The sequence below is a fragment of the Trachypithecus francoisi genome, unplaced genomic scaffold (assembly GCF_009764315.1).
Source record: "Trachypithecus francoisi isolate TF-2019V2 unplaced genomic scaffold, Tfra_2.0 Contig01440, whole genome shotgun sequence".
Taxonomy (NCBI): Eukaryota; Metazoa; Chordata; class Mammalia; order Primates; family Cercopithecidae; genus Trachypithecus; species Trachypithecus francoisi.
The window spans coordinates 15,935,200-15,949,566 of NW_022681431.1; the positions used below are offsets into that span (position 1 = coordinate 15,935,200).

The 14,367-nt window shown below is 46.7% G+C and overlaps 1 long non-coding RNA gene across 5 annotated transcripts in view; it reads right to left on the bottom strand.

Moving 5' to 3' along the window:
* Positions 1-14,367, bottom strand: part of LOC117094189 — a 54,317-nt gene that overhangs the window by 30,582 nt on the left and 9,368 nt on the right. For all 5 annotated transcript variants that reach the window (XR_004441461.1, XR_004441462.1, XR_004441463.1 and 2 more), the window contains exon 2: positions 7,784-7,882. This is a non-coding gene — a long non-coding RNA (uncharacterized LOC117094189). The remainder of the gene's footprint in view (positions 1-7,783; positions 7,883-14,367) is intronic.

Below are 14,367 nucleotides of genomic sequence, written 5' to 3' on the forward strand. Positions count from 1 at the left end.
GAGAATAATAGCACCTCTTCTGCACAGTTGCTTTGAAGCCTAAGTGAGATAATGTCTGTGAAATCATCTCTCCTGGCACATAGTCGGAGATCAGTACATATTAGCTGAGTTTATCAGGGTTTATCTGACTGTGCATCTCTAGGGAGGTAAATAACACTGTCATGCCCCCACCAGCATTTTCATACAGGTAAAACTGGGTTCAAATGAACACAGAGATAAGTGTGACATGGAAACATGCAATGGATATGTCCCAGGAAGACAACATAGGAAAGGATTAGAATAGGCACACTGGTCCCAATCTTGAAGTCCTGGGGTGTTCAGTCTTCCAGATTTTTCCACCACCCAAGGGACTCCCCTTCCACCTGTCCTCTGTCCCCACTCCCCTCTCCACACACATAAACATCGGCAGGAATATCTGTTTATGGGGCCCTTTCCTTAACCCACCCTCCTCTTTTGCCAGTGGGATAAAGGGTGAGGGGTAAGAGATTCTCCTCTGGCCATTCAGATTCTCTCTTTTGGGTTGATTTTAGATTTGGGGCAAAGAAAGTGCAAGGTAATTCCAGAACACACTGTGCCAGAAAACAGTGTTCCAAAACTAATAGGGTCAGGCCAGAGCACAGAAGCCATGGGCCAAATTTGGGGCAATGTGAACATCAGAAAAGAATTACAGTAAGTGTTTGTGGTACCTTGATTATTTTTTTTTAAGATCTATACATCTGGCCGGGCGCGGTGGCTCAAGCCTGTAATCCCAGCACTTTGGGAGGCCGAGACGGGCGGATCATGAGGTCAGGAGATCGAGACCATTCTGGCTAATACGGTGAAACCCTGTCTCTACTAAAAAATACAAAAAACTAGCCGGGCGAGTTGGTGGGCGCCTGTAGTCCCAGCTACTCGGGAGGCTGAGGCAGGAGAATGGCGTAAACCCGGGAGGCAGAGCTTGCAGTGAGCCGAGATCCGGCCACTGCACTCCAGCCCGGGCGACAGAGCAAGACTCCGTCTCAAAAAAAAAAAAAAAAAAAAAAAAAGATCTATACATCCACAGTGCTCCTAAAGAGAAAGAATGAGAGAAGCAAAATGGGGAAAAGCTCTTCTTTACAACAAAACTATGAATAAATGAGGATGGACCCATAGAAAATTATCATTGTGCAATCCCCAACATAATCACTGATTCCAGCAAGAATCATCAAAAAATATATTGGATAAAGAGTTATAGAGAAACAGAATAATCACACAGTCTCAAGGTTATCACCTCACAGATTTCTTGTTGACTAGAAAGGCAAAATTATCATTACAATGGAAGACTGTTCAGTTACTATATCAACTAATTAATCAAATTTAGTTTCCTCCTAATGAATCTAATCATGAAGAAACACCAGACAAATCCAGAATGGGGACATTCCAAAAGACACCTGGCCAGAACACTCCAAAAAGTCAATGTCAAGAAACAGAAGAAGTGCTACTGCGTTCCAGCCTGGGCACCACAACAAGCGAGACTCTGCCTCTAAATTAAAAAAAAATAAAAAGACCAAAAAATGTAATATATAAGCTTAACTGGATTCTTTTCTTCTTTTTTTTTTTTTTTTTTTCATTTCTTTCTTGAGACAGAGTCTTACTCTGTCATCCAGGCTGGAATGCAGTGGCGCAATCTCAGCTCACTGCAACCTCCGCCTTCCGGGTTCAAGCCATTCTCCTGCCTCAGCCTCCCTAGTAGCTGGGACTACAGGATCACTTGAACCCAGGAGCAGAGGTTGCAGTGAGTTGAGATTGTTTTCATTTTTATAGTTTTTTGTATAGTCTGAAATTGTTTTTACACTGAGCATGTATTCCTCGTATAATCAGAAAAATAAAAATAAAAACTCTCTTTTGTGGGGAAAATACCATTTCCTATTCCGTAAGTAAACTTTCCAGCTCAGGAAATTATTGGGACAATTGTTTTGTGGTAGAATGTTTATTCATTCAGCAAATAGTTCAGTGTAAAATATTGTATTGCTTGCAAAGACTCTAGATATGTAAGGTCCTCTCATCTAACCTTAAAAATTTTCTCCCTACTTTACCATATATATAAGAACATAAAATAAAATCTTGACCAGGCACAGTGGCTCACACTTGTAATCCCAGCACTTTGGGAGGCCAAAGCAGGTGGATCACCTGAGGTCAGGAGTTTGAGACCAGCCTGACCAACATAGTGAAATCCCATCTCTACTAAATACAAAAAATTAACCAGGCATAGTGGAGCATGCCTGTGATCCCAGCTACTTGGGAGGCTGAGGCAGGAGAATCACTTGAACCCAGGAGGTGGAGGTTGCAGTGAGCTAAGATTGTGCCATTGTACTCCAGCCTAGGCAACAAGAGTGAAACTCTGAGAAGAAAGAAAGAGAGAAAGAGGAAGGAAGGAGGAAGGAAGGAAGGAAGGAAGGAAGGAAGGAAGGAAGGAAGGAAGGAGGGAGGGAGGGAGGAGGGAGGGAGGGAGGAGGGAGGGAGGGAGGGAGGGAGGAGGGAGGGAGGAAAAGAGGGAGGGAGGGATGAAAAGGAGGAAAAATCACTACATCAATGTTTGCTTTCTTGTCTTCCACCAATCCACGTCTGTATTTATTTTACGCAGTATGATCATCTGACCTTCCTTTTACTACCCTCTTCTGAGTCTGTTGTTCATTAAGACCTTCCAGAACTTATTCACATTTGGGACATGCACTGCTTTGTGTAGGTACCAAATGCAGTTTTTAAGCTTCGAGGGCTCCGGTGCGTTTCGGCTGGGATTCGGTCTCATTCTTGTTTGTGCCCAGCCCCTAGCATAGTGCCTGGCACTAACAGGCCCTCCATGCACGTGTGTCAAATGAATGAACACCAATATGTACAGTTAGCTTAGGGGGAGGGGTGGCTTGGTCTTGTTTAGAGTATGCACATGCACAGAGCTATGTAATGCAAATAAGAACATTTCCACCCAAACCCTGAGCCCTGACTCAGGGCCCTCTGGTGCCTTTTGTCTCCAAGCAGCAGGGAATTCAAGCAGAAAATTCACTATGAATGGTTCAATAAAACATTCAGGTCCTGGATATGGCCCCAGGGGAAGCCTGCAGCAGCATGGAATACAGATGTGTTTCCCCAGGAGGGCGCCCCATGCTCATTTAGCCTTGTCTGTCAGGAGGATAGGAGCCTGGACTCCTGGAGCCAGGACTGGGTACCTCTTCAACGCTGGGGCACAAAGCCACAGGGAAAGGTGCAGGGAAGTTTCAGCAGGTGCCCGTCAGTCACTCTGAAAAGGTTCCTCTCCTGGGGATTTGCAGCACTCAGTTTGTTATACAAGACACCAGAGGTTAATCACATACCTTATCCTTGGTGAAACAATTGTATTATCTTAACCGACCATGTGGCTTCACATTTTTTTAGGCGCTGTGTTCATGTGTTTCAGCGAGATACATTTGGCAAATAATTCTAACAGTGCCAGCTCACGTGGATGTTTGGTAAACGCTCTTTGTAATGATGGCAGACAGAGCTGGAACTACCAGCTGTGTGTACATGTGTGCACGTGTGGGTGTGCGTGTTTCTGTGTCTCTATGTAGCCAGCAGAAGCCTAGGCAGGGTGGGGGAAGCCATGGGGGAGGAAGAAGGTTACAACAAGGCGTTCTGGCAATGTCTTTTAATTAAATCGAAAACCTGAACTTAGAAATCTTAGAGATCTATTATTCTATTTTGCAAAGGACTAAAACTATTTTCTTTCTCAAAAGAAAAAAAAAAATCTATCTCGTATCTTCCTTTTCTAGAACCACAAAATAGCTTTGGGAAGATAGTCATCTTGCGTGAACAAAAACACAATTTTATGAAATGGCATTTCACCAGTTTTACACCAACACTCTTTGATGAGGAGCAGGGGAGAAGCAGAAAGAAGGGACTCTCTTCCATTGAAGCACGGGTTCGGACCATGGCAGGCTGTCACGCCTCTGATGGTGGTAGTGAAGGAAAGATTTGAGATTTGAGATTTCCTTTTCTAGAAACAGGAAACATCTAGGGATTAGGAGATATTCATGTGACACTATTTGCCGAAAAAATAAAAAGCTTTCAGTGTAGTTGTTGGACCATTTGTATGTCTATTTCTAGCTGGCTTTTGAGGCTGCAGTCATCCATACAGAACCAGCCACATAAAGACAGATGAACACCTAAAGAGGCCCTCCCACTCTCCCCAATCAATAAGTATTTAGTGTCGGCCCTTGATGACCACTCCTAAAATACTGCCATAGCATCACTCCCCATTCACAGAAACATTCAATGTCTTCCCAATGCCCTACTAATCCCTACTGGGTAAAGTGTAAGCTATTGAGGCCACTTTTCAAGGCCTTTTACAGTCTCACCCTACATGCATTTCCAGCTTCTGCAGCTGCTCCCTTCTACAAAGCCACCTCCAGGCCAGCTCACCTGGCCTGCTGGCTCTCACCCTTTCCCCATCTCTGCCTATCCAATCTCGCCCGTCCTTCAAGACCCTGCTCAAATCTCCCCTGTCAGCCAAATCTTTTCCACCATCCCAGCTGGAGGAGATGCATTTCCCTTAAGTAGCCGGGTGTCTTTTGCTAACTCTAGAAATGCTGTCTGCACCTTTTTTAGTTCTTGCAGCTCATCATCCAAGCCAGACTGTGAGCTCTTTGAGTACAGAAATTTTTATTATATGGTATTGAATCCCCTGCCCATTAATACATGCCTTCTGCATATCAACAAGCATTGGGTGCCCAATGCATGCACGTGAAATTGATTGACTTCAATGTGCCTGGCACTGTGCTCAGTTGCATAGAAATAAGAAAGAATATAAGTTGCTTCCCTCCAGCAGTTTCCAGTTTTCCGAGAGAGGCAAAATACAGTACCAACAGAGAACAGTACAAGGTGCATTCTGCAATGCAAACTGCAAATCTGGAAATAACAATTGTTCAGACATATCATCCAGAAAAATGATGTAAGCTTATAAAAGGAAAAGGCCACCTTTTAATTAGGCGTAAGAGTTGGTTGTACTTGAGATGGCCTTGAGCAATCATCATTATATTTTGTATTTGTCTGCTATTTTATAGTTTTCAAAGCTCCTTCATTTACATTAACTGAATAAATTATCACACCACCATTGTTAGGTATCATTATGCCTATTATTTTTCTGTTTTCATAGAGCCAGGGTCTCCCTATGTTGCCCAGGCTGGTTTCAAACTCCTGGCCTCAAGCGATCCTCCCACTTTGGCCTCCCAAAGTGCTGGGATTATAGGCATGAGCCACTGCACCTGGTCCCTATGCCCATTTTAAAGAATAAGAATTCAAGGTTCTGGTTGTGCTGTGGCTGGTGCCTGTAATCTCAACATTTTGGGAGGCCTAGGCAGGAGGATTGCTGAAGCCAGGAGTCTGAGACCAGCCTGGTCAACATAGTGAGACCCCCATCTCTACAAAAAGGTCCTGGTAGCAGGAACGGTTTGGCTCAAGTCATACGGCAATGTGGGGGCTAAGCCAGGACCCAACCACCGGCATTTGGAGTCCAGGTTCACTACCTTGTACTACTATCATTCTTTGCCTTTAAACTAGAATTCTGGAACAAGGTAGTGAAACAAAATGAAAATACCATTTTAAAAATATTAAGCAGGCTGCTGTGTATAGGATAGATTGAAGAAAGAGTGGGGAGAGAGCATGCGCACCCTAGGAACTCTGACAGATGGCGATAGAGATGAATTGATTACATTTGGTAACACCTGAATACAAAGATGAGGGAAGGAGTGAGAAGAAAGATGGCTGAGGTTATAAAACAGAGTGGCTGGGAGACTGTCATCACTGACACTGAAAATGCAGATGGGGGTTTTAGCTAGCAAGGATATCACAACATCTTGTGAGGATCAAGGTGACATCTGAGTGAGAACATCTCAAAGGTGCTAGAATTATGGTACCCAAATCTAAGGGGAGATCTGGGCTGGAGGGAGCCCCAAGAGGCTCCCACAAAGAGTGGAGTTGTGAGAGCAAATGAGCTAACCTACGAAACCTGTGACTAATTTAACAGGGGACAAGCTGAAGAGAGGGTTGCCTCTCCAACATGGAACATACATCTATTTCTGAAAAATTATTAAACAAAAGGATATCAGACCCCCTCCATGGCACTCAAATCAATTGCACTATCCTACAAGGCTTTTCGGGGACTGTGATCAGGCTTCTGAAGTGCCTGGATGCTGGAACACCTGGACACCTGGACGCCTAGATGCCTTCTTATTCTGAGCATGGCATTTTTTAGGTTTCTATGATCTTTACATTCAAGTTTCAGGACACAGCTTCTAGCCGTATTGATGGGGTTCTGAAGATGTAGCCATGGGACCTGCATGGGATGTTCCCAGGACATTGTGACATGGCAATGCGGGGGCACATTGTCAGCTTAGTGTTCAGGGATTCCAGCTCCTGGGTTCAGGGCTGAGGGTGGAAAGGATGCCCTGTGCACATTATTCACTCATGTCCTGTGGTGACCTTTAGTTCCCTTTCTGGGATTGGATCTCCATTATGTGATGAGCAGAGTTTCATTATCCCCCTGTTATGGGCTGAACTGTACACCCCTCCCCCAGATTCCTACGCTGAAGTCTTAATCCCAGCCCCTCAGACTGTGACTGCATTTGGAGTAGGGCCTTTAAAGAGGTGATTTAGGGTAAAGGAAGCCATTAGGGTGGGCCCTAATCCAATAGGCCTGGTGTTCCTAAAAGAAGAGGAGATGAAGACACAGATACACACAGAGGGGCGGCCACGTGAGGACACAGGGAGAAGACGTCCATCTCCAAGCCAAGGAGCAAGGCCGCAGAAGAAATCAACCTTGCCGACACCTTGATTTCAGATTGCCAGCCTCCAGAAATGTGAGAAAATTCCCTTCTGTTGTTGAAGCCCCCTAGTCTGTGGCACTGGGTTCTGACAGCCCAAGCAGACTAATACACCCGCTAATCCTTCTACTTGCCTGTACTAAAGCCCAGTGGCCACTTCCCTGCCCACACAGAACATTCAATTTGTCCTCAGCATCTTAACATATCATTCAAAAAATAAGATAAACATCACTTGAACATCACTCTCCTCTCTTGAACTTCTCTTTCACTTCCAATCTGATCCACAATTAGCACCTTATCATGTGCCCCCCAATTCTTGAATAGTCTGAGTCACTATAGCAAATGCTGTGCTGGTCACCATTCATTGATCTAACTTGTCCCCTGGGCCGGCTTCTTGAGGGTAAAGATATCTTTGGTTCTCACATCACCTAGCCCAGCACAAGGCTGGATACTCTAGTAGTAAAACCTATACTTGCAAAGATAATCATTGGCTATTTGTATTGAAACTGTATTCACCTAACTCTTCCTTTAAACCTAGCTCTTACTGATTACTAAAATGCAACTTGCCCTCAGTAGTTCAAAAGTCCATCCGTATTTTGATGCAAAGTTGTGAAGAAATGTGTGTGTCCCTCTATTTTTAAAATTCATTGTGTTCTGACTTAAAAGTGTTTTACAATGTGAAGAGAGTTTGCCCTCATTGAGTAAGAAGCAGCTTTTCCAGTGGGACCCTGCTAATGTGGTTACTAAGCAGACCAATTGGAGGTAGGCACCATAATTAATCAGTAAATTCCAAGCAGTTAAATACCTGGCCGGGAGAGGCTCTTTACTCTGAGAGGGGAAAATTGGCAGGTGGTTGGAGGTGTGTTGAGCTCGACATGGGGCCCAGCTGCGGCTGCCTCCTTCTCCTGTACTTCCTCTACTGAGATAATCTGATGACAATTTTAAGAGTTTTCTCAATCTGCCTCAAAACTTACCTGTCAGTACAAAGTGGATTCTAATATTTGTAGCCTCCCTGGTTGGGCCTCTATTGCAAAGATGCCAAGCTGGTGTGGGCAGGAGTGAAATTCCACCACCTCATAAGCAGAAGAAATAAGAATTTTATTTTATTTTAATGAGACAGCGTCTTACTCTGTTACCCAGGCTGGAGTGCAGTGGCTCAATCATGCCTCACTGCAGCCTCAACTTCCCAGGCTCAAATGATCCTCCCTTCTCAGCCTCCCAAGTAGCTGAAACTACAGGTGCTTACCACCACACCTGGCTAGTTTTTCATACTTTATAGAGACAAGGTCTTGCCGTGTTGCCCAGACTGGTCTTGAACTCCATTCTCCCACCTTGCCCTCCCAAAGTGCTGGGATTACAGACATGAACCACCATGCCCAGCCAAGAATTTTATTAATTCCAAGTTCTTGCACACACACACACACACACACACACAAAGCAGTAGAAATAAGAACATGTGACCTTTCCTTTCCAGCTATTTTAATAAATGTATCCTGCCGATCAGAAAAGCAGGGGGCAGCTTGAGAAGCTCATGGCTCTCAAGGTGCCATGTCTCAGTGGTTGTGTGGCAAGGGGGAGGCCCTGAAGCCATCACAAACGCCACACAGTCTGCACCCTTTCTAGTCTACTTGTGCTTCTCTGAGAGGCAAGGTTCTTCTACTCCCCCACCCAACATTGGTTTTAAACTCCCTCCTGGGTTCATCCTGCCCTTCTCCATCCATCACGGGAGACAGCCTGCCACCACCACATGCAGCTTCATTCAATCCACCAAGAATATCCAGGTCATTGGGTTCAACTCTTCTATCTGGTAAATGAGGAAAGAAAAGTCCAGAGAAGCTAAGTGACTTTTCACTCTTGCTCTTTCTCTTCCTCAACTGCAAGGGAAGAAAAGCATTTAGCTGCCTGAACATCCTGGGAATGACAAGTGCTCAAAGGCAGGTGTGTTGTTTAAGGTAATTTTGCACTGGATGTAATAGAAAATCCAACTAAATGGCTTAAATCTTAGGAAGTTAAAGTTTCCAATGCCTCCAATGAATGGCTTCTGCATAGCCACCCTCTATTATCCTGGGACTTTGTAGTCTCCACCCAGCCTGGCTCTGGACAGCCTTGCAACTGGCCTTAGCCAGCAAATGGAGCAAAAGCAATGGACTGCCAACTCCATGCTTAGGTCTCAAGACGTTCCATGTGTTTGTGATTGTTCCCTTGCTTGATTGTATTTGCTTGTGCTTTCACCTCAGGTTTGCCATGAGGCCATGCCAGGCTAATATGCTGAAGGGATGTGAGAGACCCATGAAGGATAAGACATGTGCAAGAGAACCAAGGTCCCAAGCTGACACCCAGCCAACCTTCTAAGTCCAACTGCAGGTGCAGAAGAGAGTCAGGCTGAGACCAGAAGAACTGCCCTGCTGAGCCTAGCCAAAATTCCCAATCTGTAGAATCATGAGTCAAATATGTGGTCTGTTGTTTTAAGCCTCTGGCCTTGATGTGGCTTGTTATGCGGCAACAGGTAACTGAATCCTGACTGACATTTGAAATAAAGGTTTGGGTTTGTTTTTTTTTTAAAAAAAAAAAAGGTTAAAGTTTGGAAGTCCAACATTGATATGGCCACTCCATTAGTCATGAGGGACCCAAAATCCTTCCATCTTTATGTTCCATCATATTTACTCATTGCTTCCATCCTCAAAGTTGTCTCATCTCATAATCCAAGATAGCTGCTAGAGCTCCAGCCATCACATTTGTGTCTCAGGCAGGATGGAGGGAGGGCAAAGAAGAGAGAGAGGCCTTTAGTGAGTTGACCCCCTTTAAAAGAGCTTTCCTGGAAGCCCTACCCAAGGACCTGCAGCTTAATGCTCATTGGCAACCCTTGACCAATGGGAAATGTAGTCTTTTAGCTCAGTGCATTGATGCCTAGATTAAAATCAAGGGTACTGTTTAGTAAGGAAGAACAGGGGAATGGGGATTAGGTAGGCAGCCAGAAATATCTGCCACATCATATATGAAATCAAGATCCAGGTCTGAGACCCTGAAGTACATCAGGATGCAAAAGTGACCCCGTGTCATTCAGTGAACATGCTAGTTTCCCAAAGGGTCCATAATGGTAGCTGTGGCCTGCGGTGTAAGGTTTGGGCAACAGAGATCTAAGTAAAGAATTGTGAGTATGCTGGTCTCCTGAGCCCTTTTGCTGCAAACACAGATGGAAGGGACATTTTATTCTCAGAACCTGTTGCTCTTAACCTGAGCAGATGTTTGCTTTCTACCTATTTTCTTTTTATTGAGATGTAATTCCCAGAACATAAAATGTACCATTTTAAGGCATATAATTTGGTGGGTTTTAGTATTCTTGCTATGTTGTGCAACCATCACCACAATCTAATTCCAGAACATTACCATTACCCCAAAAAGAAACCCTATACCATTCACAGTCAGGGCAGATGCTTCCCTCAATCTTTCTCCACCCAGTCGTGGGTAGACAAGAGAGCTGGACTCACCATATGAGAGTGCTTGAGCTCCTTGGAAGACATAGGTTCAAACCCTGGGATTCTGGAATATTTTAGACCCTCTTGGGAAAACTAAGGACAGGGTCATGGTGCAATTCACCTAAGGTAAGGAAAGGTGGGGTCCCCAAGGACGCTAAACCCTTGAGCCTGTGCCTTCAGCCTGTGAGCTCCCTTCCTGCAGCCCACAATCCCCAGCAGCTGCAGAAGACAAGGAGGCTCTGCAGTAAGGGACAGGGAAGCTTCCAGAGCTTCTGAGCCTCCAGGGCACTCGGTAGTGACACCCTAAGGTGCAGAAGCTTTAAAAGCTCTCTATTGTGACACCAGACACTGATATGGGATTTCTAGATCCAGGTGGTACTAATTAGTGTGAAAAGGGGGCTGAGAGGAGAGCAGCACATTCATTACGGGCCTCGTGTGTTGCAGATTCAAACAGAATCTCCTTTTTCTACTCACAACCACCCTGGGCAGTGTTAGACTCGTTTTCCAGAAGGAGGACTTGAGGTTCACAAAGAGATGTGCCTTGCTCTGACTGTACAGCCGAATTTCAGACACTTCCATCTGAGCCTTGAGTCTCAGCACTCTCCATTGCACCATGCTGTGGGCACCTGTGGAAATGCCTCCTGACTTGGCCCAGGGCAGGTAGAGCCACCCCTTGAGTGGCCTAGTTAGGGGCAGTGACATTAGGTGGGGGCTTGGCTTAGCTCAGCCCTGGGCTCCTCCATGCCGGTGGGAGCCTGGCATGAGCTCCCCTCCCTTCTGCCTGCCTCCTATTCTTCACTCCTCAGGCAAAAAGGTTGCTCAAGGAGACTCCAGGATTTGGGGTCTGCCTTGTCACTGTCACCAGGAGGCTTTTTTTCTGACTTGCCAGAGCTCCCCGTCAGTCCTCGCAGAGCCTCTGGAAGCACAGGGAAGGCAGCTGTGGGATCCTGGCTGAACAGAGTCCAGGTGAAGCAGGCTTGAGAATGGATTGATGGGGAGGTGGGGATGTCACAGGTCTGATGGCAGAGCTAGGGAAAGGGAGCAGCCAGCAAGGCTTGCAGGTTCTGCTCTTTGGTTGCTGAAGGGGGTCAGTGTGTGTATGTGTCATGGAGGTGGGCAGGGAAGGGGAGGGCTGTGCGTTGGGGAGAGGATATATATGCTGGTGTGGCTGAGACAGCGGAACCGAGCCTCACATCCATCGGAGGGAGCCGGGGACTGACAGCTCTCAGGTAGGCAACTGCACGGGGCCCCCAGCCCGACCGCGACTAACTGGACTAACTGCGTGGAGCTCCGGGAGGGCAGGGCCACCAGGGTCTGGCTCCTCGGCCTCTCTCCTTTGTCCAGTGTGGATGCTGCTGGCCTCTTGCGAGATGGTTCTTCATTCATTTCCTTTGCAGCGCTTGGATGGTGGGGAACGGGGGAGAGCTAAGGCTCTTTTTTAACCGCAGACAGATGCAGAAACAGAAAGAGGGGAACTTGGAAATGAGGAAAAGTTTTGCTTCCCCAGCTGTGGCCCCTGCGTGGTTGTTGCTCTGTGTCAAAAGGAGGCTGCTGGAGGAGTGAGGTCAGGGGAGGGGCAGGCACTTGGGAGGGGGTTTGCCTTCCACGGGGCGGCCCCCAGGAAGCCCCTGGCCCCCTCATGAGGGTTTTCTCTCCGTGGCTTCCTTTCCTCTCCGATGCGGTGTGCAGGCTGCTTCTCCGCCTATCACTGAACTTGATGCCATCCAGATGGGAGTTTTTAATCCGGAGGGAGCCCTTCTCCCTTCTGCCCCCAACAGAAATTGCTATAAATAATGGGGAAGCACCAGACCTGGGGAATGTGCTTCACCTGTGTACCCACACTGCTGAGCGCCACGGCGTGTGAATTCCAGAGGGCATTTCTACAGGCGTGACCTTGGTCTCCCAGAACCTGATTCATTTAGAGGGCTCTTCTCTTGCTTGGCATCTCTCTCCCCCTGCCCATCTCCCCCACCTAAAGGTCTTTGCCCAGGTCATGCAGAATACTCCCTTCATAGTCACCGCATCCCAACTCTCAAGGCTCTCTCAGCCACCTTTTTTCTTCCTCCTCTCTTTGTGCGTCTCTCTCCCTCAGTCTTGCTTCCCCAGGCTTCACTACCCAGCCCCTCCTCCCCCAATCTCGCTCTGAACATGGGCAAGTTCTGGGGGAATTTCAAGTAAGGCAGGATGATTCGGGAAATGGACTATTTAAAGCAAACTGCTTTGGACTTGAATACCCTGATCCTGCGCTTAAACATCTGTGTTTAGCTTCCTCAAGCAGCCCATAATTGCCCCAATTATAACCAATAACATTGTTCGGCAGACTAACAAAAGATGAGCTTTGCACGGCATTCGCCAGCAAGCCCAAACCAGAGTTTTCAACATAGATGGGAAAAGTAACTGCCTGGCTTCTTATCAAAACCTCCCAAAGCAAATACTGCTCTTTTTCGCTGCTTGTGGGTGGCTACTGCATGCACCCTCTTTTTTTCTCATTCGTAAAGTGTGGCAGAGAAATATTCTACAAGCTTCCACTGAGGCTGTGTTACCTTTAACAAAAAGGATTCGCGCTCCTTTGGGCTTGCTGAGTCTTCTGCAGAGGAGGGTCCCTGGAAAACCCATCCCCAACCATCCTCACCTCAGTAAAAGCAGCAGCTTTTATATCTCCATGTGCCACCCAGTGCTGCCTGTCAAGGGTGCTGCGGTGCAGCCTCAGGTTGTTTTGAGGGCGCAGCTTTGTTGCCCACAGGGCGGCAGCCCCTGCTTTATCAGCTGAAGGCTGAGAGTACTTAGGGATTTGTAAGATGCAGGCGAGTTTGCATTGTCAATGAAGGGAGTGATTGCAGGATTAGGCTCAAACCTGTGCTCCCTGGAGCCTATGACAGGAGCTGTCACAAAGCTTTTCTGTATTCAATCAATCAGGTAGCTATCGTCTACACTCCACCAGGCAGGGAGGCTTGCAGGAGCTCTAGTAGATTCAGCAGAGGTGATAATAACAGCACTTTACATTTGTACAACAATTTAGGCGCTTTCACACCTATTATCCCAGCAACAGCCCTGTGAGGTGGTGCCATTATCTCGGTGTTGCAGTTGGGGAAACTGAACCTGAGAGATTAAATGATTTATTCAGTACATGGCAGGGTCAGGACTGAGCCAAGCCATTCCGGCTCCAGTTCATCTCCCCGTTATGGTCAGGGGTGCTTATGAACTCATAGTGGGGTCGGGGGTAGAGGAGAGAGACATGACACAAACATGAGAAACAGTTAGAAGACAGTGCAAAGCTAGGTGTGATTCAGTCCTGAATCGCATAATCCAGAGAGCAAGTGCTAGAAGAATTCGGGAGAAGGAGCACTTTCTCCAGGGATTCCTGGGATTCTACCAAGTGGGAAGGCAGGTGGAATCTGGATGGGTGAAGGGCTTTGAAGAGGGAGGCAGCAGCCAGGTCAAGCACACAAAAGGAGGGCAACGGAATTAACATTTCTTGAAACCCACTCTGTGCCAGGCAGTGAGCTAAGCTTGTCTACATGCTTATTTTGTGCTAATACACACACGCACATATGCACACGGGTAGGAATGGGAAGTTTCAGGTGAGCGTTCTCTATTTGCACTGACACGGTTCAGTGATCCCTCATTTCCCCATCCAGCTCCACAGCTCCCAAAGCCCACGAAGGAAGCTTTGAAATCTCTTGCGTTCCCGGTCTGGGTGGAGCTACTCCTCAGATGTCTTAAGAAACGGATGGACCCTTCTCAGAAAACAGGAGCCGTCCTGACAATGAATGACTGGTAGTGGCTTGAATTGCTGGGCAGTCATGAAGCAAACTGAATTTTCTAAACGTCTTTATTTAAATCCCACAATCGAACATAAAGCTTTCCATCTAATCACAAACCAGTCGTGAGATTTGGAGCACATCAATTTCAGGGGCAAGCCAGTTTTCTGGGCATCTCCCTGGATAGGCTGCAATTAGTTTCAGTCTCAATTTTCCATGATCCTGTGGGTTTTTTTTTTTTTTTTTTTTCCCAAAATACTGGCAGCTGCTTCAACATTGCAGAAGCATAAAATCATCAGCCCGGGGGCCCAGCCTGGCAGG